The 23796-nt window shown below is 42.1% G+C and overlaps 1 long non-coding RNA gene across 1 annotated transcript in view; it reads right to left on the bottom strand.

The window, feature by feature from the left end:
* LOC308178551 overlaps positions 1–6326 on the bottom strand; it is a 62216-nt gene extending 55890 nt beyond the window's left edge. The window contains exon 1 of the long non-coding RNA XR_013939818.1: positions 6229–6326. This is a non-coding gene — a long non-coding RNA (uncharacterized lncRNA). The remainder of the gene's footprint in view (positions 1–6228) is intronic.
* Between the last annotated feature and the right edge of the window lie 17470 nt (positions 6327–23796).

Genomic DNA, 23796 nt, shown 5'->3' with positions numbered 1-23796 from the left:
AAGAAGGACATTTCAGACTTCACATTATAATTCTGGTTTACTTATTTGTTTCATCAGCACCAGCTCCTGCCAAAGAATGAAAAATGATTCAAAAAAAGGATTATACAGTAGAAATGAACACAGGCACACACTCCTCTCCTTGAAGTAAAATCAGACAAAGACAACATTAAAAAGCTTTTCCATGTTCGAAGGACAAGTCCAGCAAAACTAAGGAAGATCAACTACTCCAGATATATCTATGGTCAAGAACCAGGAAAGGAAATAAACAAGCCCTTCCAGCTCATCTTTATGCATCATAAAACAAATTAAATTAGGTTTTTGTTCACTGTGTTGTGCAAAAAGTAATTTTGTCAAGAGTCATCGTGATAAAGTCAGGCTGCTTCTCAATCGCTGCACAAACAACTTTTTTTCTCAAAGGTTATCTTCCAAGGAGATTTAAAATACAAATATATTTATATGAAGATTTATATGAAGTTTATGCCTTTCATACCTAACATGTCTACTTCAAATGTGCTGGGATGCTAAATCTACCAATAGTGTTCATATTATTCTGTTTTATACATTGTATTAAAATTAAGGCTGCAGGAATTTTCTCACTGACTTAAGACCAAGAAAAGCAGTATAGTGCTTGTGACTACAAGCAAGATTAAAAAGACACCTTGCAAAAAAAATAAAAATAAAAACTAAAAAATCTATGCATATAAATGAGATGTTTGTGTATTAGCCTGTGTTTTTGTGAATATGATAGAATAGCAGATATCAAAGGAATACTTACAAGTCTTCAGTAAAGCCAGAATACTAGAAGTGAAGGTACTCTGATAGTGCTTGAAAAACTTAAATTACAAGTTTTTCCATTGCGACAGACTCCTCAGGAAATTCTGCTTCCATGTTCACATAATGAAACACAAGCATACAAAGTTATGCCTTTTCTCCAGAGAATAACATTTTCAAAAATTTGCTTCATTCTTTATGTAGATACATTTTATGTTTATAGAGTAGACACCTTCTCCTGACAAGCACTAACTGCTATTCTAGCCATAATCAGAGGGCTAAAACAGTTGTCACGTTTTCAACAGAAATGTAATATTAGATGCAGAAATGCAGGACCAATTTTCAAGATGAAAGCTATGCTGGTAGAAATGGATTGGCCCACATACATACATATATATATGACTGTAGACAAGTAAGATTGATGGATCTATATGAAGCCATTGCATTTTGATGGTAGAATAGAAATATGCCAAATGATTGAGAGATTACTGGGAAAATGTACTTGCAAAAGAAGCTTGCAAGAGAAACTTCTCTCCAAGAGAAACTCCTACCATGTAAAGGTGTCTGGGAAAAAGTTTAAAAGACAAAGTTGAGTAAGCATTACAAAAATTAACGTGAATGAAGTGGTTTATCAGCTTCAGCACAGACTATGAATTAACTGCACTTCAGCACAATGACCTAGCAAGCCTTCCTTCTAAATCAAACTTCTCTCTTTCAAAGGGATATTCTTGTGCAGACTTTTTTCTAACCAAAGTCTTTACTAGGTTAACAACAGATGTTCTTTAATATGCTAAACATTAACTCCATACTTTACGATAACTCATTTTAAACAATGCAATTGGAGAGCCAGGGCATACATGTAAGGAAGAACAGCAGCCAAACTCTCTCCAGCTGAAACACTACTAAAGCACAGCAGAATCACCCCAAGGATGCATGCAGCCCAGGTGGTGTTTCTGCAGTCTGTCATCCATCAGCTCAGTCCCTGTGGATCATTTCCTAGGCTAGATGGCAGTCTACTTACTACAGGAACAGAAATTGATTTACTTTGTTACCTTCCTTCTCACAGCTAGGCAGCACTGGATTGCTTCCCACATGGGCATTAAGAAAAGCTTCCTGGGAACAGAAGACCTCAGCTGATGATCACTCTTCTCTGATCCTACCAGCTTGTAAAGGCGAGGCACCACACAACCTTTCGGAGGAACTCTCACCTGTCACTTAGGATGTTGCTTGACAAAATGTGAGGAAAAGAAAGACTCAGCCAGAAATTCAAGCGATACTGACAGCATAGCACAAATTTACCCTCTGAGAAGATATACGTTGTCAACTGAGCAGGAGTCAAAAATGCTACAAAATATAAATCAAAGCTTACAGCATACCTAGTGCAACCACTGAAAAAAACTCCAAATGCCTCAAACAACCCAAAGGCATCTGGAAGGTGCCATTAGCTATATAGAGTGAAAGACCTTTTAACAGATACACTGATGCCTTTACTAACTTAATATCAACTCATGACACTTTCCAGAAGAAAATTCAAGGCCACACTTTTTTATTTTCTGTCCAGATGGGTGGCACAGATTTAGATAGACAGATCAAAGACCTAAAAAAATTATATTAAATGATTTTATGCAAGTACCATATATTTACGTTGACTTATAATATTGAAATAATCACTAGAATACTACGGGGTCGTTTAAGAACTTAACACGTTCACCATAGTGAGAGAAAAACTGACCAACACCCATCCGTACCAGCTCAGGACAGAGCTGCCTTTAGCTGAGCTGCACCAACTCACGCAAGGTACGTGCAGCCCCTGGCCGTGGTTCTCAGTACCTGAGCTGCACTAACACTGGTGGCAAAGACAAAACTCTTTTCAGAGAGGTTGCAACAAGCAGCAATTTACAGGTTCCCTTTTCCAAGGTCTTCACACCATTACCTTCACATTTCTGCTCTCCACTTTTGCACCTAATTATATCACAAATGTGTCTTCTCCCAAATCCAAATTTGATGGGAGAGGATTAACATCTTCCATGAAAGCACTGCAAATACCTCAGCATGTATATATTTTCCTTACCACTAATGGCCATTCCTGCTACAGAACAGATTCAAAACAAAAAGTTAAAACCACTTCAAAAAGTCAAAACCATTTAAACTGTAAAAACAACAACAAAAAAATAACCCCACAATCCTTACAACGTAAAAAGCATGAGGATTTGAGACCTCTGCACAGTATCTCAGAGAAATGCAGTGCACATTTTCTGATTCCTCCCTCACAGACACTGGAAGTGAGAACTCTGCTGCCAAAGCCTCTCCTTGTGACTGCAGCAGCCGGTGCCTCCTCTGGGTAACATTCAGCCCAAGTGAAACCAAGTGTCACAGGTTCTGACCTTCAGCAATGCTTCTGCTCTAATTAAGAGAGCATGATACTGGGAAGCAGAAAGTATTGTTTTGTTTGCAAGAAATGAGCTGTTTCCTGAGAGAGTAGCATTTTTTCATCTCTCTACATCTAACAGAATAAACTAAACTATGAGCAGCATGTTTGTAAGGTAATTGCAACTGACGGTTAACAAGCAGAGACAGACAAGGGTTAGATTTATCATTTGAACTACACATTGTACTTCGCATACACAAAGCCAGGAGGGCCCCATGTCATTCCCTGGCAGGAACTGGCCTGCCCCCAGACTGAGCAGTTAAGTACCCCAGTGTCTGTTAACACTATTTTGCCTTTTTTTTTTTTAATCAACAATTTGTCTACTCTAGTCCAAGATATTTTTGCCTCCAGCTGACATTCAGTTCTAGAGACTTCTCTCTTCAACAACCCATTCCTGCCTTGCACAACACTCCTGCCATTATGTCTGCTTTTGGCCAACAATAGGAAGAAGTACAATGCAATATAGATGATGCAATCTAGAGGTTAATATCTCAACTTTCATAAGAAGACTATAATGCTTGAGATCTTTCTTCTGCAATTGTGTTTTGGAATTAGATCATTTAATTCAGTAATTGTTTGCTGTAGGATCAATAATATTGGAAGGAGTGATGCATACATGTAATTTTTTTCTCTTTACATTTGCCACTATTAGTAGGTCCACTGTTGAAAGCTTAACAGTGAAGAGACAAAGAGACAAGGGAGGTGAGCTGAAGAGAAAAGAAGTTGTAGCATTCCTGAGGGTCTGATTTTGGGAAATGAGCCCTGAAATCCCACCGGTATGCTGGAATACACAGCCCTGGTTTTATTTCTACAGAATAGTCGTTACCCAGCTGAACAGACAGAACATGCAAAATTTGCAATCATCAGTTACAGGCCCATCTAAAGCTAATGGAAAAGACTTAGGATTATTCAGAAGTTTTAGCATTGCTTCCCTTGAAACCTGAGGAGAGTGTCCTGTAGGTTGTTGGGGAATTACTGTGCTTCCACCACACATGCAGCCAATGCTGGAATTCACACGATGATTAAAGTGCTGTGTAGGTTTTTCCAGCTACGGAAAAACCTACGTTTTTTCGTAACCTATGGTTTTTCCAGCTATGGAAAACCTATGTGTAGGTTTTTCCAAGCAATGGCTACAAGGTGTCTTCAACAATTACAAGGACTGCAAAGAACTATTTAAACCCTGATGATATTTAAGGTAACAACGTATAAAAAAATAATAATCTAGGTACCAAAGCTGAGAGCTCCTGTTGCTGATGGTTTCTCCTTTCTTTCTCCCTCATCCCCCTGTACCCCAGTAAGCAGCAACAATGTGCTGTTCACCTGGATTAAAAATAAATTGCTTACATCAAGTGTGGAACAGAATGGTAAGCATTTCTCCTTTTCCTTTTCTTCTCATTTCTTTCCTGCTTTTAGTAAGACTAGAGTTCAGAAATGATTCTAGTACCAAACCTTATGAGCCTTTATTACAAATGGCAGACGAATTTCTTGCCAAACTATACCATGCGCATCTCTTGATAAGCATTCAGTTTTTGCTTGGCATTACCTTATGTACGAAGCAGCTGACAGGTACCATTTTTATTACCCTGGTCTCAGTAATCTAATGAGATAGATCACCACCTGCTGCGGTACACCGCACCAGTTGGAACGAGACCATCCCTGGTCTGGCATTTTTGCGTGTTCAGAAATTAGATAGGCGATATTGTTCCGTATAGAAAAACAGAAAGCAAATTCAACATCATTATAGAGCATTTGAGGAGGATAGCAGGGGGCGTGAGGGGATGTTCCCTTTCCTTTCGAAAGCTTTCTGCATAAAGCCAAAACAATCAAATATATATTACATTAACTTTGTGAAAAGAACCCTCAGAGATCCTTTTTTAAAAAATATCATCAATTTTTAAAAAGCAAGTCACAAATGGAACAATTATTTTGATAACTTCATGCAAACAACAAAAATACAGCACTACTAATCCACAGCTAATACAAACTCCAATAGCTCTGCTACAGACTTTAATATTAGGGAATTTGAGTTCTTCACCAAAAGAGAAACAAACAGAAGCATAGAGGAATCTCTACACTACATGACAGTACATGGTCCAGTCGGGTTTCCCTGCAGGAAACTGAAGACAGCTTGTATTAATGAAAATAATACCTCTGGCTGACTGATGTGCCACAGCTTTAACGCCCCAAGAGCTGATTTGCCAGTCAGACCCAGAAAACTGCCTGTAGTGGTGGCTGAGCTTTACTGCAATGCTCTGCATGGGCTTCGTTTTCACCCACAAATCATTTCTCTACCTTAACATTTCAGTCTCGCTTTGTGGTTTGCTTCTACCAAAATCAAAACCAACTTCCTGGACTGAGTCCAAACCAGACCTCAGGAAGTTATTACCTTTGTGCTGGAATACTGTCCATTGCTGAAAACACTTTGAATGAAAGAAAAAGAGAAGGGATACTGCATGCAGAAGGCTCTTTGTTTGGGAAGAATGGATGTTGAGGATGGAAACAAAGAGTTTGGAGTCAACTTTTACTGGAATGGTACAGCCATTTTGTTGTAGCCTGGTCTGCATCAGCAAACAGCTTCTGTCTAAGTGACTATATGGATGCTGGACTAGTACACATTGCTCTGTGCTGCCACAGAAATGGGTTTTCTGTGACGGTGATGGTTTGGTTCTTCTGAAATCTTTAACACTAGGCAGAAGGCACAGAGACAGTGTGTATTTGTGCATACACACACGTTTTTCTGAGCTGTTAGAAGGGGCAGCACGTAAGGCGCTCAGTGACATCTTTCATCTTGACCAATTACTCATCCACGTTTGTGAAGCTCCTTCAACAAATGCATCCCTGTGCACCCTCTAATGGGAATAAATGTAACTAAATTACATTATCAACTAAACGCAAGGGCTATAGACTACTAGGAAAAATGAAACACAGATATAATAATATTAGAAAACAGCAATGAACTGTGGAGATTTTTCCATTCAAGCTGTAGATTAAATAATAAACTCAGCCATACAGTTTTTCATCTTTCTTACCCCTGAAGTCTTCCTGGCCCCTAACTCGCAGAAGACCAAAGTAAGGAATTCAAAAAGCCAATTCATAGGCTGCTCATCTGTACTCTGAAAAACCAGCAATGAACAATAGCCTTTTTTTTTCTATCTCAGGTAATTTTAAGCTTGTAACATGCTTCATTAATGATAGTGGTTAAAGCTGTGCTATTGAGGGGGGAGTTCAACCAGCTCATTGAGGACATCAGTTTCCACCTGACAGACTGGCTCCTCCACAAGCACACCACAGCTGAACCACACTTGGCAGCAGCAATCCGAGTCTGAAGATTTGGGCTTGAATCAGAATAAAACACGCTAACAGTCTTCATGGTTAATCCGTGAAAGCCCTGCACCGTTAACATTTTCAGCACAACCTTCCTTCTGTTTAATCACTTCTTTCTCATCTCTCCTCTCTTGCAAGTATAAATATTGAGGAATAAAAACTAATGTTATAAAATAATGAAAGCACATTTCTGTTTCCCTGCATTAGTGTCGAGCCTTCAATAAGCAAAAGGAGAGATGGGAAGACCAAGAGACAGGCAGCTGGTGTGAAGCACTTTGCAAATTTGGAGAAGGGAACCTTGTAGCCCTGTAATGGGCTGTGATACGACAAGAAAGAAAACAGGGAGGGTAATTCAGTTCAATTTGGAAGAAGAGGAAAACAAAGCACAAGAAGAAAGATGAGCTTTGCTGAAACAGCATGGGGCTAATAATGAACACTTGTTCTATTCTTTTTAATTTAAATAAATGCAGAGCTGTCCAGTCCAAGCCTCTGAGGAATTCACGTGCAGTCACCACTGAGATGAAAAGCAGACATCCCTCATCCACGTACATATAATTCTAAGAATGCAAATGCATGGCAGGATTTCTTGTGGCAGGATCCCCGCAGGCAACACTGGGAGGAATGGATGGGCAACTCTCCAGCGCTTGCCAAACATCCTTCCATAAAATAAGTGATGTATTTTTTATCTTCCTGTGGGGGCAAAATCTGTTGCCTGCTATTGATACTGATATATTGCCAGATCCTCCTGTAAGCGACACATTATGTCACAATGCTGTGACCTATTACTTGCAGATATAAAGTAAGTGCCAGCAAGACACACACAGACTGGATCTTCAGATACATTTTAGCTTTAAATTGACATCAGCATGTTGCTGTGCACATTAATATGCAATCATTGTGGCAATTATCTTCCTCCAAGGGCCTAAAATTAGAAGCAAACACTACCAAATGTTGTTTTCATACAGGGTTGCTACTCTGTCTCCTCTGTTTATCTTCCTGTAGTGAGATTTACGCTTTCTCAAACCCCATGGCAGAAATCCCAGAGGGATTTTAAGAGCACAAGAAGTACAGAACAGACTGAACTGTCTGATGGAAAGGTGATATGCAATGCACTGAAGCAGATTTTCTGGAGCCCCTTGTCTCCCTTGATTGACAGCTGGTGAAAAGTATACCACAGGCAGACTTACCTTTAAATCACAATTGTCTGCTCAAGCAGAAACAACATTGACTTGGATCATTATGCGAATCTGTCAACTTCTGTTTCTGTATTTTCTATTTTCCACAGCTAAGTTCAGGTTTCCCAGTGCTGTCAGAGTCTACACCATTAATACAAATAGCTAGTTACTTTAATCTTTCATCCCATAATAGTTGTGATGTTGGCACAGTTTCACTGTACACCTCAAATTTCAGTGACACGCTGCATCTTGGCCATCTTAGGCCCATTGGGCTGAAACTGAGGAAACAAACCGCCAAACTCCAGGCAGTTTGGAAGGAGTCTTCCTTATTGTGTTTTGATTCATTTTTAACCAAACTCTTATTTTGCCTTCCCTACAAACCAAGTCAGGGTGGGGGGAACACTCCAGCTAGCAAAAGTATGAACAGGAGATCTGCTGCTTACAGCGTGGAGTAACTGGTTTTAATATTTTCAAAAGCATGAAGTTCATCTTCAGCAAAATAACTATGGCACATGCAAGAGAGATACCAAGCATTATCCAGTATGGACAGCTCCTGTATTTTAAAATAACTGTTACAGACTGCTTTACATACAAAAGTTGACCCAGCTGTAGGGCAGCTCTTTTTGTAGAGGGACAGTTTTCCCTCCCTGGCAGGTAAGATTCTCACAGCTTATTTCCAGATTTTTGCACAGGAAAATCATCACTGTCTTCCTATGAATTATCAAAAGGAGAGAAAAAAGCTAAAACATAAACCCAGTCTTCATTTACAAAACACAAATTGTCTTTTGTGTTGGAGCGCAGGCCAGCTCCCAGACTCACTTCCTCTAGACTTCTGCTTCATCTTTCCTGAAGTTACTTGTACTGCTTTATCCATTATTCATACCACTTCATCACCCCCAGGCCCAAGTTACATACAAATGTTGAGTATGACACAAACACATGGTCTCTCTTGTGAGTAAGAGACAACCCACACCAAAACGAATTTACACCCGGAACAGACAAGAGCAGAGGAAAAGAAGCATCTTGCCTGTGCAGTTCTAATTGTACAGGTTTCTAGTGCATTTTGCTCTTCGTGGTTGTACACTGACCTTTTCCACCTTTTTTTCTGTACCTCATCCATGCACCTGCAGTCCAATGTCAGATGGCATCAGAGCAGAAGTCTCTTTTTTCATTTTGGAGAAAAAAGATTATTAGACTAGTAACTGACCTTCCTACCCCTGTGCATCAATCTGCTAGAACCTGTGGCAGGCTGCAGGGTGGTTCCGATATCCTCCTTGCCAGGAAAGCACCAGTGCAAGGGCCTGGTACAGTCCCACTTGCATTCACGTTGGGTACCACGCTGCTCTAGTATGCTAGAAAACGGGACTGGAGGTCAGAGGAGGAAGGAAGAGGGCACACGAGTCTTAAGGGGCTGGAGAAAGAGGTTAATCAAAAGCCTACATGAAGTGCACGTCTGCTGGCTGACAATAACTGCGATGAATACAAATATTTGAAAAGTGTAATCACCAAGAAAAAGGAAGCAAAGGTTTGTTTATGGTGATTCATGATGCTCAAATACCAAGGCAAAAGGACTCTCTGCAGAACACATTAGGTGGGCACAATTTGGAAGGAAAGGATGAGGTTAATGGAAAAAAAATAGGACAAATTGAAGAATAGAAAGAATTGAAGAAAGAAAGGTAATTAAGTCTCATATAGGCAATGAAATTTAGAGGTAGAATAGCAAAGTGGTAAAGGTGTTCTTTTTCAAGACAAAGAGTAGGTAAAAGAGTGCCTACTTATCCATCCCCTCCCCAAAGTATGTAGCTTGGAACTGTTTCACGTGGGCAGAAGATGATCTACGGAACATTTGCCCTCTCTCCCTTTTGTAATGCTATTAACTTCAGAAAAGCAACTTCCCAGACTTCTTCCCCCAGAGATCATCGAGCTCGCAGCCATGACACTGAAGTTCCTTCTCCGCTGAATTGAGAGCCACACGATAGGCCCAGTTCTGGTCTCACTTTACGTAAAGGAAATCAAAGCCAGTCCCTTTGAGATGCAGAGGAAACACACTGGAGCAACAGCAGAGCCTTTTGATTTCAGATTCCTTGCAGCAACCCCATACATTCCCCTTTTCCATAGTTTCTTTTTGCCCCTCCTAGACATAGAACTACTTACAGGCACTGTCAGAGCTGCGGTAAAAATCACTAACCCTGGGAACACAATGTTCAATTAAAATTAAAAACAATGCAAATGTTAAGAGCTCAAGCTAAATTAATTAGCCACTTCTTCCATTTCAAATCTACATTTAAATATGTAAACATTGCAGCACTCAAAGATTTATCTGATATAAAATGGGAACATCAGCAATTTCCTCTAGAGGGGCAGATGTTAAAGTCGTTCTTGTGATTTTTTTGCAGATGTTCCCCTCCCAGCATGTTTAAAATGGGATTTCGATCTCATTTCTGAAAACTCCACATTCTCATACCAAAACGCAGACAGCTGATACAGGCTGTGAGCACACTGTGATAACCATACCAACAGCTAGGAATAGAAGAGGAAAGGACTTTTGCATCCACAAGTATTCACAGCAGGTTCCCACCATGCTACAGAGTGGGCTATACCACACCCCAGCTTCTGTAGTTGTTCTGGTGTCATTGAGGAGATAAATTTATCACCTCCAAACAGATTAAGTTCTGGGGTTTATTTTTCACATTACAAAAATGTCAAAAAGCCTCAGAGTGCAAGGTCTCCTCGCTCCAAGTGCTGCAGTCTCTCACTAGGAGCTTGCACTTGCCTCAGGGAGCTTCCAGGATAAAGAGATAAGAAGGTTAAAGGCGTCCCCATAGGGGAAAGGGACAGGTTCTTGCAGATTTCAGATTGCTAACCAGAGTCAGATAATGTTATTATCAGAGCCATTGCTACTTAACAACACAGAGCAAAGGCAGCGGCAAGCAGCCCATCCGTTATTGCTCTTGCAGTCCAAAACAGGGAAAACAACGACCTTTTGAAGCAATGAGAGTGTCCTAAGCAAAGCAAACAGCACTCGAAGAGACGTACTTCTCAGCAGACTCAGGGTCTGACACACCTGCAGCTACATTCACCAGGAATATTATTGAAGTTCAGGAAGGCAGCGAGTGGAGACCAGGTGGCAAAGCTTTGAGAGAGGAGAATCCACAAGATCATTTGTTTGCTTCCCATTGCCTAGCAGCTCCCAAGCACTGCAGCAGTCAGAACAGGGCTAGGTAAGACATCAAGACAGAAATGTGTACAGGAGAAACTACTACAAATCTGAGAGAAATAGGACTGTGCATTTCCTAAGGGGAAGTTCAGGAGTGAAAAACGGTTGTCTGTTGTAGTAAAAGTCTGATTTTCTATAACCTCCTGTGTAGCTGGAATCAGCCTGGATCAAACGGTCCTATTTGGTCTCCTGTGGGTGTTTAACAAGCAGATGAGGGACACAAACGGAACAAGAAGCAGACTGGGAAAAAGATATCCTACCAAGTGACATCTTTCCTCTCCTTCTTTGATGCTGCTTAAGCCTGCTGGTAACAAGCTGATGAACATAATGGAAGCAACAGCACTGAAGGGAACAGAAGAAATACAGCAGTTTTCCTACAGGCACGGAAAGACTTCCACAGCTCTTGCCTACAAAATCCAGGACTCCAGCACCCTGTGACAGCTTGGTATTTTACAATCATACAACACATATTGTGCAGACAAGAAGTGTCAATTTATTAGAAAATTAAAAATGAAAACGCAGAAAGGTGAAAAGGACAGACAACTTCATATTAATCTCATTTCTCTACATCTTTTCCTAAGCCTTTCTTCTTGCAATGTCACGAATGGCCAGGAAATTGGAGACAAGGTGAAGTGGGGGGTAAAACATGCTGGAAGATGCTCTGAAAAAGATCAGTTTAATATTTTGGTATCCAGAGATAAAAGCCTACAAAATCCACTGTGGGATCATCTCAGCAGGTAATTACAGGCAGAGCTGCTGAGACAGAGGGGTTTAGTAAGCTAAACAACTTTCTTGTGCTGCTTGCCCTCCAGCCAAAAGTGGGTAAACGGACATGGACCTCTAAACCCTGGGTGATAAGTTTTCTTCCCTTTCTTCTTTTTTTTATTTTTTTTGTAAATTAAAAAGCAGACATGGTGTATTTTTTTTCATTGTCATCAGTTTAAAACGGGACACACGTGCCCAGTGCACACGAAATGGATCAGATGGCAATCACCCAGCAAACTGGAGTCCTGCGGCAAGGCAGACGGAAACCAGTGCCCGGAAAAAGAGGAATGATGTACACCTTTTGTCTTTTCTTTTCACTAACATGGCTGGCACAGATCTTCCAAAGAAGTGTTATTTTCTGGGCCATCATTAAAAACTTTCTTCCAGCTGAAGAAGAAAAAGGGGAAAAGGTCTGTGGACTCTCACAAGCTCGGCAAGGCCTCCTGCTTCACAGAGCTCGCCCCCAGGAGGTCCCTCCCCTCCTACTGCTGCTCATTAACACCACCGCTGGCATTTAAAAAAAATGTTTTCCCCTCTAATCTCTGATCTCATTTATCTTGGGACTGAAGTTCTAACACGGAATTTATCACATCAGAAGCCTTATTTCCCTGGCAACACACTGATACAGCTACAAATATCGAGGAAGAGACAATAAGCTCTGACTGGAAAACAGAACTGTATTTAGAGAGAAGCGGTGCCCTGCATAAAGCTTCCCCACCTGACACCCAAGCACTCTCACTCCAGCTTTAAAAAAACTTCTCCAAACTCATTTCCTCCCTCTGCTTTCTTTCTCTTTGCCTTGAGCGCAGCAGGTGCGGTGCAATTTGGGAACTGGCAGCCTGAAGCAATCTTCTCAGGGAATCCCCCGTGGCCAGCCCCCAAGCACAGTCCTTCACCGCCACTGCAGGGTGTGGGGGGAGCTCGCTGCCGGCACCGCCTGAAAGCACCTGGAGGTGAACAGGAACATGCAGTGTGCCTCCTTCATCCGTCTCCCCCTCAGTCCATCAGTGGATCGAGCCCTTGATCGGGTACGAGTGACAAGAAATTAATTTGTCATGTCAGTTCCTGGCCATCCGTGACACCTTGGGGACCAAAGCGAGGTGGTGTGCATACCCACCCTGGCAGCCATCCCGCAGGAAGGGGTGTATAAAATAGCTGCCATACTGAAACTGAGGCTTTGCCATTCAGGTTTCAGAAACTGCTGTTTCTGAAAGCACAGCCGGGGTGGGAGGGATGTCAAAAGCTGTGTAGAGGAAAAGGATCTGGGGGTGCTGATTGATGCTTGCCTGAACATGAGCCGGCAGTGTGCCCAGGTGGCCAAGGCGGCCAACGGCATCCTGGCTGGTATCAGGAATAGTGCAGCCTGCAGGACCAGGGAGGTGATCGTCTCCCTGTACTCACTCTGCTCTGGTGAAGCCTCACCTCGAGTGCTGTGTTCAGTTTTGGGCCCCTCACTACAAGAAGGACATCGAGGCCCTGGAGTGTGTCCAGAGCAGGGCTACGAAGCTGGTGAAGGGCCTGGAGCACAAGGCCTGTGAGGAGCGGCTGAGGGAGCTGGGGGTGTTTGGTCTGGAGAAGAGGAGGCTCAGGGGAGACCTTATTGCTCTCCGCAACTACCTGAAAGGAAGGTGTGGGGAGCTGGGGGTCGGCCTCTTCTCGCATATAACTAGTGATAGGACCAGAGGGAACGGCCTCAAGTTGTGCCAGGGGAGGTTCAGGTCAGAAATGAGGAGACATTTCTTCTCAGAAAGAGCTGTCAGGCACTGGAACAGGTTGCCCAGGGAGGTGGTGGAGTCACTGTCCTTGGGGGTGTTCAAGGAGAGGTTGGACGTGGTGCTGAGGGACATGGTTCAGTGGGTGACAGTGGTGGTAGGGTGATGGTCGGACCAGATGATCTTGGAGGGCTTTTCCAACCCTAATGTTTCTGTGATTCTGTAAGAGAGCTGGCTGTCCAGCTCCTGTGGGGCTCCCAGGCAGCCCTGGGCCAAGCCCCCCAGGTGCAGTCAATCTAAATGGAAAAATAAATGAGACCAAGGCTGCCCGAGTGCCTTCTCTGGAGTTTTACAAAAATAACTCAGTTGTAATTGGAGAAACTGAGACTCGTGGAACATTTTCCTTCCCACCAGGCAGATGAATCTATGATTTGTATTCTCTGATTTTAAATGAGATTCTCACACATCTTCAGTGGATTTGATTGATACTACACACAAGGCCACTCAGTAAAATGACACAGTGTAGATCAAAGCATGAAAGATAATTTTCCCTGAAATTTATGTAGCTAAGGGTAAGTTATGACTCTTTGTTTCACGGTTTATGGAACACAATTTCATTTAAAGCCTAAATCTGTCATTTCAGCATTGTTTATCAAAATGCAACCAGTACCCTGTCCCCCTAGAAGAACAGCATCAGGTCAAAGGTAGAAAATCAAACCAGTACAAAGACATTATTTCAAATATCTAACCATAAAATAAACTCATGGAGAATAGCTTGTGATTTGCATAAATTTTATCCACACATGATGCATTTAATACAAGCAAAAAGTAATTCATCTGCAAGTTAAATACCCACAGTGGCAAATGGTGCTGTAAAATTTATGATAGAAAGACTGCTTGATGTATGCCTAAAAATGCTACGAACTGCCTTCACCTGCTTGTATATTTCATAACTTTGTTTTATTCATGCAAGAGCTGAAAGATAATCCCAACAATGATCATTTTTAATCTTCTTTCTTCATTACCTGATTTTTGGCTCACAGGCACTTTGGGAGTAGATTTTTCTTCAAAATCATTTCACTGCCAAATTATTCTGTGCAACATAATTAAAGCCACACCATTTTTTTTTTATTACTACAGCAACACCAGGTTGTTTGGTTCAAAGCATCATTACAAAATGATGGCACTTTTTCTTTTGAATACGTGTGTGAAGCTGCATCATCACTTTGAGTTAATGTTTACAAACTTAATATGCTAAAGTGAATTTGGGAGAGATTTGAGAAAGAAAAGCAGAATAGTCATTAAAAGTGTGTGGGAAGAGAAGGAGGAGTGGAGACAAAAAAACAAAGGCAAAAGAAAACTATTCAATGCTCATATTTTAAGATTATTTCTGAAAACATTCCTGTAATTTTCATTAGGGACAGCTTTCTGGAGAGCAATAAATGGTTGTTACGTCAGTCACCTCAGCCCCGATGTCACTGAATTGGAAATCACATGCCAAAACCTGTCCTCCGTTATACCCACAGACACTTCAGTCCTGTGGGATTATCTCTGTGCTCAGCCCAGAGCTGTTCCACTAAAGCACACACCAGTCACATACATTAAGTATAAAGGTAGTCATTCATGTTCTGTTCTTTCCTAAAAGCAGGGCCTTGGATCACTGCAGGATGCCTGCAGATCTTCGTTGCATTTAGGTCATTTTCATAGCTGTTTGATTTGCTTTACATGGTGGTTGGGAGAATCATTTCTATAGTAGTATATCATTACATATATTACAGCTGCATCATGTGAAGCATGATATAGAATCAGAGTCATTTAGGTTGGAAAAGACCTTCAATATCACGAGGTCTAACCATCAACCTGACCTACTGAGTCATTACCACTAAGCCATGTCCCTCAGCGCCACGTCCACACGTCTCTTAAATGCCTCCAGGGATGAGGACTCCACCACTCCCCTGGGCAGCCCCTTCCCATGCCTGACCACCCTCTCCATGAAGAAATTCTTCCTAATACCCAGTCTAGCCTCCTTTCCACCACCACCCCCACACAACTTGAGACCATCACCTTGTGCCCTATCACTTGTCACCCACAAAAAGAGACTGACATGCTTCTTGCTGCAACCTCCTTTCAGGTAGTTGTAGACATCCTTGTCCCCAGACTAAACAAGCCCAGTTCCCTCAGACGCTCCTCAGAAAACTTGTTTTCTAGTCCCTCACCAGCTTTGTTGCTCTTCTCTGCACATGCTTGAACAACTCAGTATCTTTCTTGTAGTGAGGGGCCCAAAAGCAAACACAGTATTCGAGGCAGGGTCTCGCCAGTGCCACATACACCATCACTTCCCTAGCCCTGCTGGCCACACTGTTCCTGATGCAGGCCAGGATGCCATTGGCCACCTGGGCACACTGCTGGCTCATGATCAGCCAGCTGTTGACCAGTGTCGCCAGGTCCTAGTGTCATATGATAACATTACACACAACTATCATTGAAGATATGATAATATGTGATCTCCTGCTCCTGTCCTGCCCACCATACATCATTCTCTTCCTGGATCACCAAACCCAAACAGACAACAGCTAAGTGAACAGGATCTGGCAGGTGGTCCCCATGGGAAAATTTATGCGTTCAAGATCCATCTACACTCACATGTTCAGTTAAAACACCTCCTCAAGTTTTCAAACTCGAGAGCTAAATTCTGAAGATGACGTTAAGCAATTAAGTTGCCATACAGAAGCAGCATTCAGGATGTAACAGGATGGAGGACAGATGCTGTAGAGAAGTGCAAAACAGTTCAGTGCGCTCACATTATTACAGCTCACAGAAACTCAAGGATTGTACAATTCGTTCTTGAAACATATTGTCTAGCTGCCAGCCTTGCAAGAAACAAGCAGGCAGAGGCTCGTGAGACCACGAACCAGATTATTCCCTCTCCTTATACAGAATGCTGCACAGAGCTGGGGCTGGATAAGGGGAAAGCCAGGCGGCTCTGCCCTGACACCGCTGTCTCATAGGCTGCTCCGGCACTATCACCTCCACCATTTCCACTGCTCCCACGATGCTTCAGGGAAGTTTCCATGGGGTAGAAGGCTCTTCACAGAGAGTAGGCTTGAGGTCCTTGAGGAGAGTGAGTACAGAGGAGCACAGCCAGCTCCTTATCTCTTTCCAACGATGGAGGAATGGCTTGGAAGAGCCTTGGGTAGAGAGGAAACCAGGTCCCTGCCCAGTCATCTACCAACAATCACTACGTTTTACTGCAGTCCAGCGTCACACCAGAATACACCTCGCCATGAGCACCAGTGACACCATACAACCTGTATGCTCAAGGGCTGCCCTGCCTGCTTCCCACAACCCCACAGGAAACTTCATGCTGAAATCATCTCTCTGTGGGCTTTGACACCCAGTCGTATGGAAGAAAGCCAGATAAATTACTGGTGGAGAATGCTGAAGCATTTATTGCCCTTATAAGCCACGTGGGAGAAGGAAAGGAGGGTAACATGACTTTAAAAAAAACAAATAAATCATGCTTTATACAAAGTTTCTGCTGTAAAAGGACCTCCAGATAACTAGAAATTGACATTATCAATGGGTTATCTTAAAACACTGTGGGGAAGAAACTCAAAGGTTTCTTGTTTTAACAGCACAGTGGGTCCAGTTCTGAAAAATCCCAGCCTGAGCCTGTCCCTGGTAACATACAAAAGTATCTTAACTTTTCATGGTTTTGTTGTTGTTGCTGCTTTTAAATACATCTTTGGAAAAACAGTATCTATAACTTGCAAATAAGAACCTGCTCCCTGAAAGTACGGAAAAGCAATGTATCAAAGGTTTAGCATATAAATACCAAGAGATCCTTTTCTCTCCTCTCATAGAATACCCTGAGTAAACTACAGCAAAATCCAATAAAAAAAAAATCAATAAAACGTACTGATGTAACCATTAACTACCTAGAGTAGGGGAATGAATTACAAGCTGCATGGCTCAGAGGTTACAACCCTACCTTATCAGGTCAGTCTGTAATTTCCACTGCCATTAGGGAAAGGAGGCAGCGTTACCCTGGTCCAGGTGACTGTTAGATGGGAGACACACCCACAACTCCAATTCCCAGAGCAGAGGCTCCCCAGCCATCTGCAACCCCCGTCGCTTCAGTGCCAACAGCAGCTCCAAAACGGCAGCACACCCTCATCTGGAGCCAACTTGCTTCAGTTTTGCTGTTCCCTCTGTGCACGTAGCTTCAGCACCGTAGTCTGATCCACGCCAGTTTGGCTGTCTAGAAAGGTCTCCTTGCCTGGAAACATTTTGTAGTCCTTTTTCACACAGGAGAATTCAGTCCTGCGAAATTCCTTCCCTTTAACAACAGCATTTACATCAACAGGGTTGTGCTGGCCTAAGAAGAAAGTCCAGCCATGTATAACAGAGTTTATTTCTCAGTCAGACTGGTAAAATGGCTCTTAGCTGGGAGACAATATTCAATGTAATTACACTTCAGGAAGGCTCTAGATGCACAGTGTCAGCCCCAGTCCCATGGTTCTTCCTCCCCCTACGGCAAGTAAGCAGCTCCAGGGCTGCAGCATGAGAAGACTGCCTAAACCCACACAGATCCATAACAAAAACAAATACTGTCTTGCAAGAAACTTTCAGGAGGAAAAGAAAGCAAAATTGGATTCACTAAATACTGTGATTAATATATTGGCAAACAGACTCTTTCTCCCCACAGAGCAGCCTGTGGGGGAGGCAGCAAGCCAGTGAATTTAGGTGAGGTCTACCAGAAAACATGATGTTTTTCAAACAAACTTCCTCAGTGGAATCAAATTCAGGTTATCACCAAGCATAAAACCCTACACGAAGCTATAAAAGCAGGGCTTTTGTCGTGCTGCACAGGAGGAGAAACAGCATTGCTTATTACCCTGTAAGAAATGCCTACAGGAATCCTGCAGCAGGCATTTTTTTTAATGACACACTGCTTTAACTATCAGCAACAGACAGAGCACCTTCATTTCAAAACTTAGACCTAATATGGCTTGTCAGATTTTATAACCAGATAAAGCAGTCAAATGGCCATGGGTTATTCAGCTACAGAAACAAGAGGGAATTTTTCCTTGTCATAGCTTACTAGCAATAAATAAATTAATTAATATGAGAAAAAAGATAAAAATAAAGCAAAATAGTACAGATTTTCACTCTTTTGTTCTGTTAATGAAAATATTGCAAAAGATATTACAAAAAAAAAAAAAAGAAAGATAGCCATACTTCCAGACACGACTATTACTTATTTGTGGTGTGGAACTAGGTCTGTTTCAAGTCTCAAGTGTTGGATGATATCTGACCCAGTGTTCCCCAGGACTTCGGTTAAAATATAGCTGCTTCTCACCTACATATGCAGCCCTACCCCGGCTCCCCTGGCAGGCAGGAAAGGTGGGATGGACGAGCTGCATTGAAACACAAAATCTCTGCAAAGATCTCAAGGAAACACCTGTCCTGCATGGAGGCAATCCAGCCCTGCAATGAAACAACCACCCTTCCTCAGAGCAGGCAGCACAATCTTTAGCACAGATGTGTGTTAAATGAACATCCCAAAACTTACATAACATTTTGACTTTTATTCTAATCTTGAGATGTTTCTACTTCTGGCCCTTGCAGTAAATAGGTTTCTCCTTTCTCTCTTCCCCCAAAATACATACAAATAAAGGTGGAAGCATTTTTGGTTTTACATCTCCTTGTTAAAGTCTTGTTAAAGACTTGTTAAAGTCTTTGGAAAAGCCCCTTTTTATAACTGGAGAAGTTTTATAGATGTTCTTGGTTACTGACCATTTCAAATCTCAAATGCATCGTATCTACTGAAACAGCTGCTCTGCAGTGGTAAGAAGTCAAAAAGGACAACATAATGCTTATCCTTCTTTAACACATGCCAGAGGTTTAGGGCCAAACCACCTTGCACAAATCCTAATACTGTTCTCCAGCTGGATATTCCACATATCTTTGGTCTAAGATCTCTGCTCTATTTCCGCATATTACATCATACAGATATACATCTGCATGACGAGCATCAGCTTATGAAGCCTATATTATCTGACACACAATATCCTGTGCCCATAGACTTCCAAGCAAAACCAATTATGTTTTCTTCTTAGAACACCAGGCTGTACGTGCCAGCACGGGTATCTACATCACACCTGACAAAATGTTGCAGCCGCTCCTGGGAAATCCAATGATCTAATTGAAACAAGCAGGCTGTCTTGGAAAGCATTTATTATTCATTGTCGCCCCATTAATATTGTATGGCATGGAAGTGATCGCATTGAAAGGTTACTGTCAAACGAGTAAGGAACTTCTCTGCCAGTACAGGAAGGTCAACATCCAAGACCAAGACAGAAGGCAGCTAGTCAGTCATTTATACACTCCATGATGAAAAATGACAGAGCTGGAGACAGACCCACCACTACAGCTTCACTTGGAACTATTCAGTAATCCTTTTGTTCTTCTCCATGAAACCTGACAATAGTTTGCGTATTTTTAAATTGCCCTGATAAGGCCACAGGAAATGTTCGCCTGATAGAAGTGCTGAATACAAATTGGAGCTGGATTTACTTAACTGCCCGCAATAGATCATCCTGACACACTTTCCCCCTTAAGCAACAACACAGAGAAAAAAAAGAAGCAAGCAAGCAGCATTTCGCTTCCAAGTGTGCATCAGAAAAATGTTTCTATTTCAAACTAAAACATAAGACTCAAGGAAGAAAAACAGGGACCTAGCAGGAAACCTTGAGTTGCGCGAATGCATGTGTTAAAAAAAGATCAAAATAGCTTCATTTTTTACATTAGTTTTTCCAGTTGTAAGAAATGACAACACAGCCCGATGAAAGGTGGATAAAGCTGTTTGAAAGGGTTATTCCTTTTTTGATTTTCCTCTACATCCAGCTATTTATCTGTCCAACATGTTTCTCTCTCACTTACTGTTATGAATCCCCAGAGACTGATTCTACAGCAGAAGTTACTAACCATTAAAGCAAACACGTTGCATTATTTTTTTCTTTATGCTAAAGGAACAGCAAGTCCTTTATCGCAACTGCTAGCTGTAACTGAAGTCTGGAGGCTTCCCACTTCTATCCCTGGGATTTGGAGCAGCACTATACCACAGAGCAAAGCAAAATCACATATGAGCTTGCAGAACTCATCCCCACCCACCTGAAGCCTTGAGAACTGGGGAATAAGTTGCACCAAAACCAAACCAAACCAAACACACACACAGTTTCTTCAAAAAAGTCTTTTTTAAATCACCCTTACTACAGTCTGTGCTTGGAGGACAACGGGTGGTTTCTTTATTAATGGCATTGAAATGCACAGCATAAACTGCTGGCAGCAAAAACAAACTGGGAAACCAGCAGAGGACTGCCTCTTCCTCCCTACTCTTCCCCCAAGGAGATCCACCCGCATTACTCAGCTTGAGGTCCTGCGGATAGCTGTACCTTCCTGTGAAGCTCCAGCTGGAGGCAAACGAAACTTGGTTCCACCTCTCTCCTGCCTCTCCATCGCACGCTGCCCGCTTCCCAGAGCTCCTGTCACAGGAGCAGACTGCACCATCCACCCAAACTGGTCTAAGCTGGAACTCGACCAATCTCACCCTTACCAAATCTGTGAAACAAGAATGTTGTCAGCGGTGCATTCACTGTAATTACCTCCCAGAAAAGATCATATTCCTTAAATTAACATTCTCTGACAGCAGGGAGTGGAGGAAGGGAAACCTAGGATCTTTGAAAGGGATAATACCTAACCATCTAACTTTCTGATAATTAATTAAAATGTTAGCAGTTCTCTAATTGAAAAAAGTTGAATGTATTCCCCAGAACCTTCCGTTACTTTTTCCAATACATTAATCATTAGAGGACAGCTATTACAGATTACCCCTTTCAAACACAATCTTCCTGATTTCAAGTCAGGAATGCTGGCGAGGTCAAACACCCAGCCAAACCCCATGAAAGCAGGCAACCAGCAAGTACGGTGCTCACAAAGATTCAAAAAAACATCAAACTACAAAGACGACAAATGATAGCTTCCCAAATCTAAGGCATAACAAATGAAGGGTAGTACACAAGTCAATACTTCCTATGAATAATGTATTTATCTTGTGAGGTGGTCCCCATACTGACCCACTATTCCCCTACCATCTTAAGAGAATTAGGTCAGAGTAAACAAGCTTTAGATAGGTTATATTTATACAGAGTAAAGAAGGACATTTATTTTTTTCTTCTGTAGGTGATACATGTTCCATAACACCTCAGTGCTCTCCTTTAATTATTTCTTGCCGGTTACAAAGACTTTATGGCTTATTATTTACAGGGGCATTAAATATACAGCTCACACTTAACATTGGTATACTTTACTCCTTTTCAGATGCACAGAATTCATCATACCATGAATTGGTAATGGCCACAACAGTGAATAAATATTTTTCATGACCATAAGTTATTTTTGTAGATGCTGCTGTACAGAAGTTGCCTGTGGATTGTCTCTTAATTGATATCTTTGCAGATCAGGGAGAAAGGAACAGGCTGGTGTGAACTATGTTCCATCACACCCAGGAGACTGCTGACATCACTGATTTTTCTTCTGTTTTATCATTTTGTCTAATAAATATGGTCACGCACACATGATAGCATTATAGGTGCCTGGTATCTGCTCTGTACTCTGTATCAGGGTAGTGCTCACCCTGATACAGGAAAATCTTCGCATATACAGAAGTCCACAACCACAATTTAGGACATGCAGAATACGGAAGAGGTGTTTATGACGAAGGAGCATCCACACTTTGCCAAATGGCCAAGGGCACGAAACATGAGGTCTATAGGAGATGTAGTTTGGGGTCTGGAGTCCTAGATGAGCCCCCCACAGAAGTTGAGGTCACCCCTTTAAAGAAAAAGTGCTCGGACTGGTAATGAGACAACTCATCCTTAGGTTTTGTGACAAGAACCTCTGCACAATGAGACTTGCTGTAATTATGTAGTGAGTATCTATAGACGTTAACAGAGACCAAAAGGCTGAATCATTTCTGTGTAAATGTTTATTAAATAAACATCACCAGGGACTTGTGGTAAATTACAGCTTTATCTCTCTTGTTCCCAGTAGCCACTTGGAAACCTAAAGGTCTTATTAGGATCGTGCTAAAGCAGCTAAATGTGAATATAGCTCAGTAGCAGTTTACCAGATTTATGCATCATCTACTACTCAATTTTCTTGGTTATTTCCTACAGCAGAGGATCTAATCTGAGAACCAACTAAAAGCCAAACCCTACTCGTGGGTACTTCATACGTGCACATGAAATAACCCCATGGTGTTCTTTGTTGCATACGATGTTTTAATTCGTTAGCTAATGGAGGAGAAATGTAGCCTGACAGCTCCTGCTCTAGCTGTGCTTTGTTCCAGCTGTGCAGGTAGGCAGCAGATAGAGGCGTCTAACCTAACAGGAACTCAGGCAGCCCTGCAGCAACCACTTGCACAAAGGATGCTGCAGTAGCAATCGCCTCCACTGGGAGTTCTCCAGGTAAGGACTGGGAGAACAGGCCAGGTGGCCGACCAGCTGTGGGAGCTGGAGCAAGAGGTCATCCACGGAAATCCTATAGCTCAGACTACTCTAAAGGCCAGACTAAGTTGATCTGCCTAGGCTGTTGGCTATCATCCTCAGGCCACTACAAACAATGCCTTGGTATTTTCTTTTCCAAAAAAATATGCATTCTTCTGTGTGTATAGAAGAGCCTTCCCAATCATTTGTTCAGTCATGCTTTTATAAGTGATTGTGGATTATTAGCGCTCCTTTTCACATAATGCCTCTACTTCTTACATCATAATAGGGACTTCACCACTGAAGTCAGTACAGGTTAAGATTAAACCGTCTTTCTTTATCGTAAACTCTCTGCCAACACACTCCCCCATGCTTTTTTTTGGATGCTTTGTGCTGCCTGCTGGAAAATGGTGTTTAACACTTTCCTCGGAAAGAGTTTTGTGAACAAATAAATAGTTAACTCCGTTCTATGGAAGAAGTCGCTCAGGTGTGCAATACTCCAGTCTAGCAGACAGTCTAATGGCAGATATCCTCCTTCCCATACAGATGCTGTCAAGGGTGGAACTGGGTGTTAGTTCGCTTGAGCACTATGACACGGCAAAGCTAATCACGAACTTTGGCATCCTGCCACAGCAGAGCCTTATTATTCTTATCTGACATTTCTTGCTTGGATGGGCATAACTATGTTATGCCTTTGAAGCAAATTATTGCCTGTCTTCATTGCTTTAAAATCATCTTGATCCACGGAGATGCTTTCAACAAGTCAGAAATAAATAAAACAAGTGACAAGCTGTAAGCATTTGCTAATGGCACTCTTCCGATCACAACAGGGTCCCAGCCCTTTGTGGTACTTTCA

This window comes from Anser brachyrhynchus (genome assembly GCF_964034855.1).
Source record: "Anser brachyrhynchus genome assembly, chromosome: 15".
NCBI classification, from domain to species: domain Eukaryota; kingdom Metazoa; phylum Chordata; class Aves; order Anseriformes; family Anatidae; genus Anser; species Anser brachyrhynchus.
Note: the sequence above shows the minus strand (reverse complement) of the source record. Positions and strands in the feature narration are given on the sequence as shown.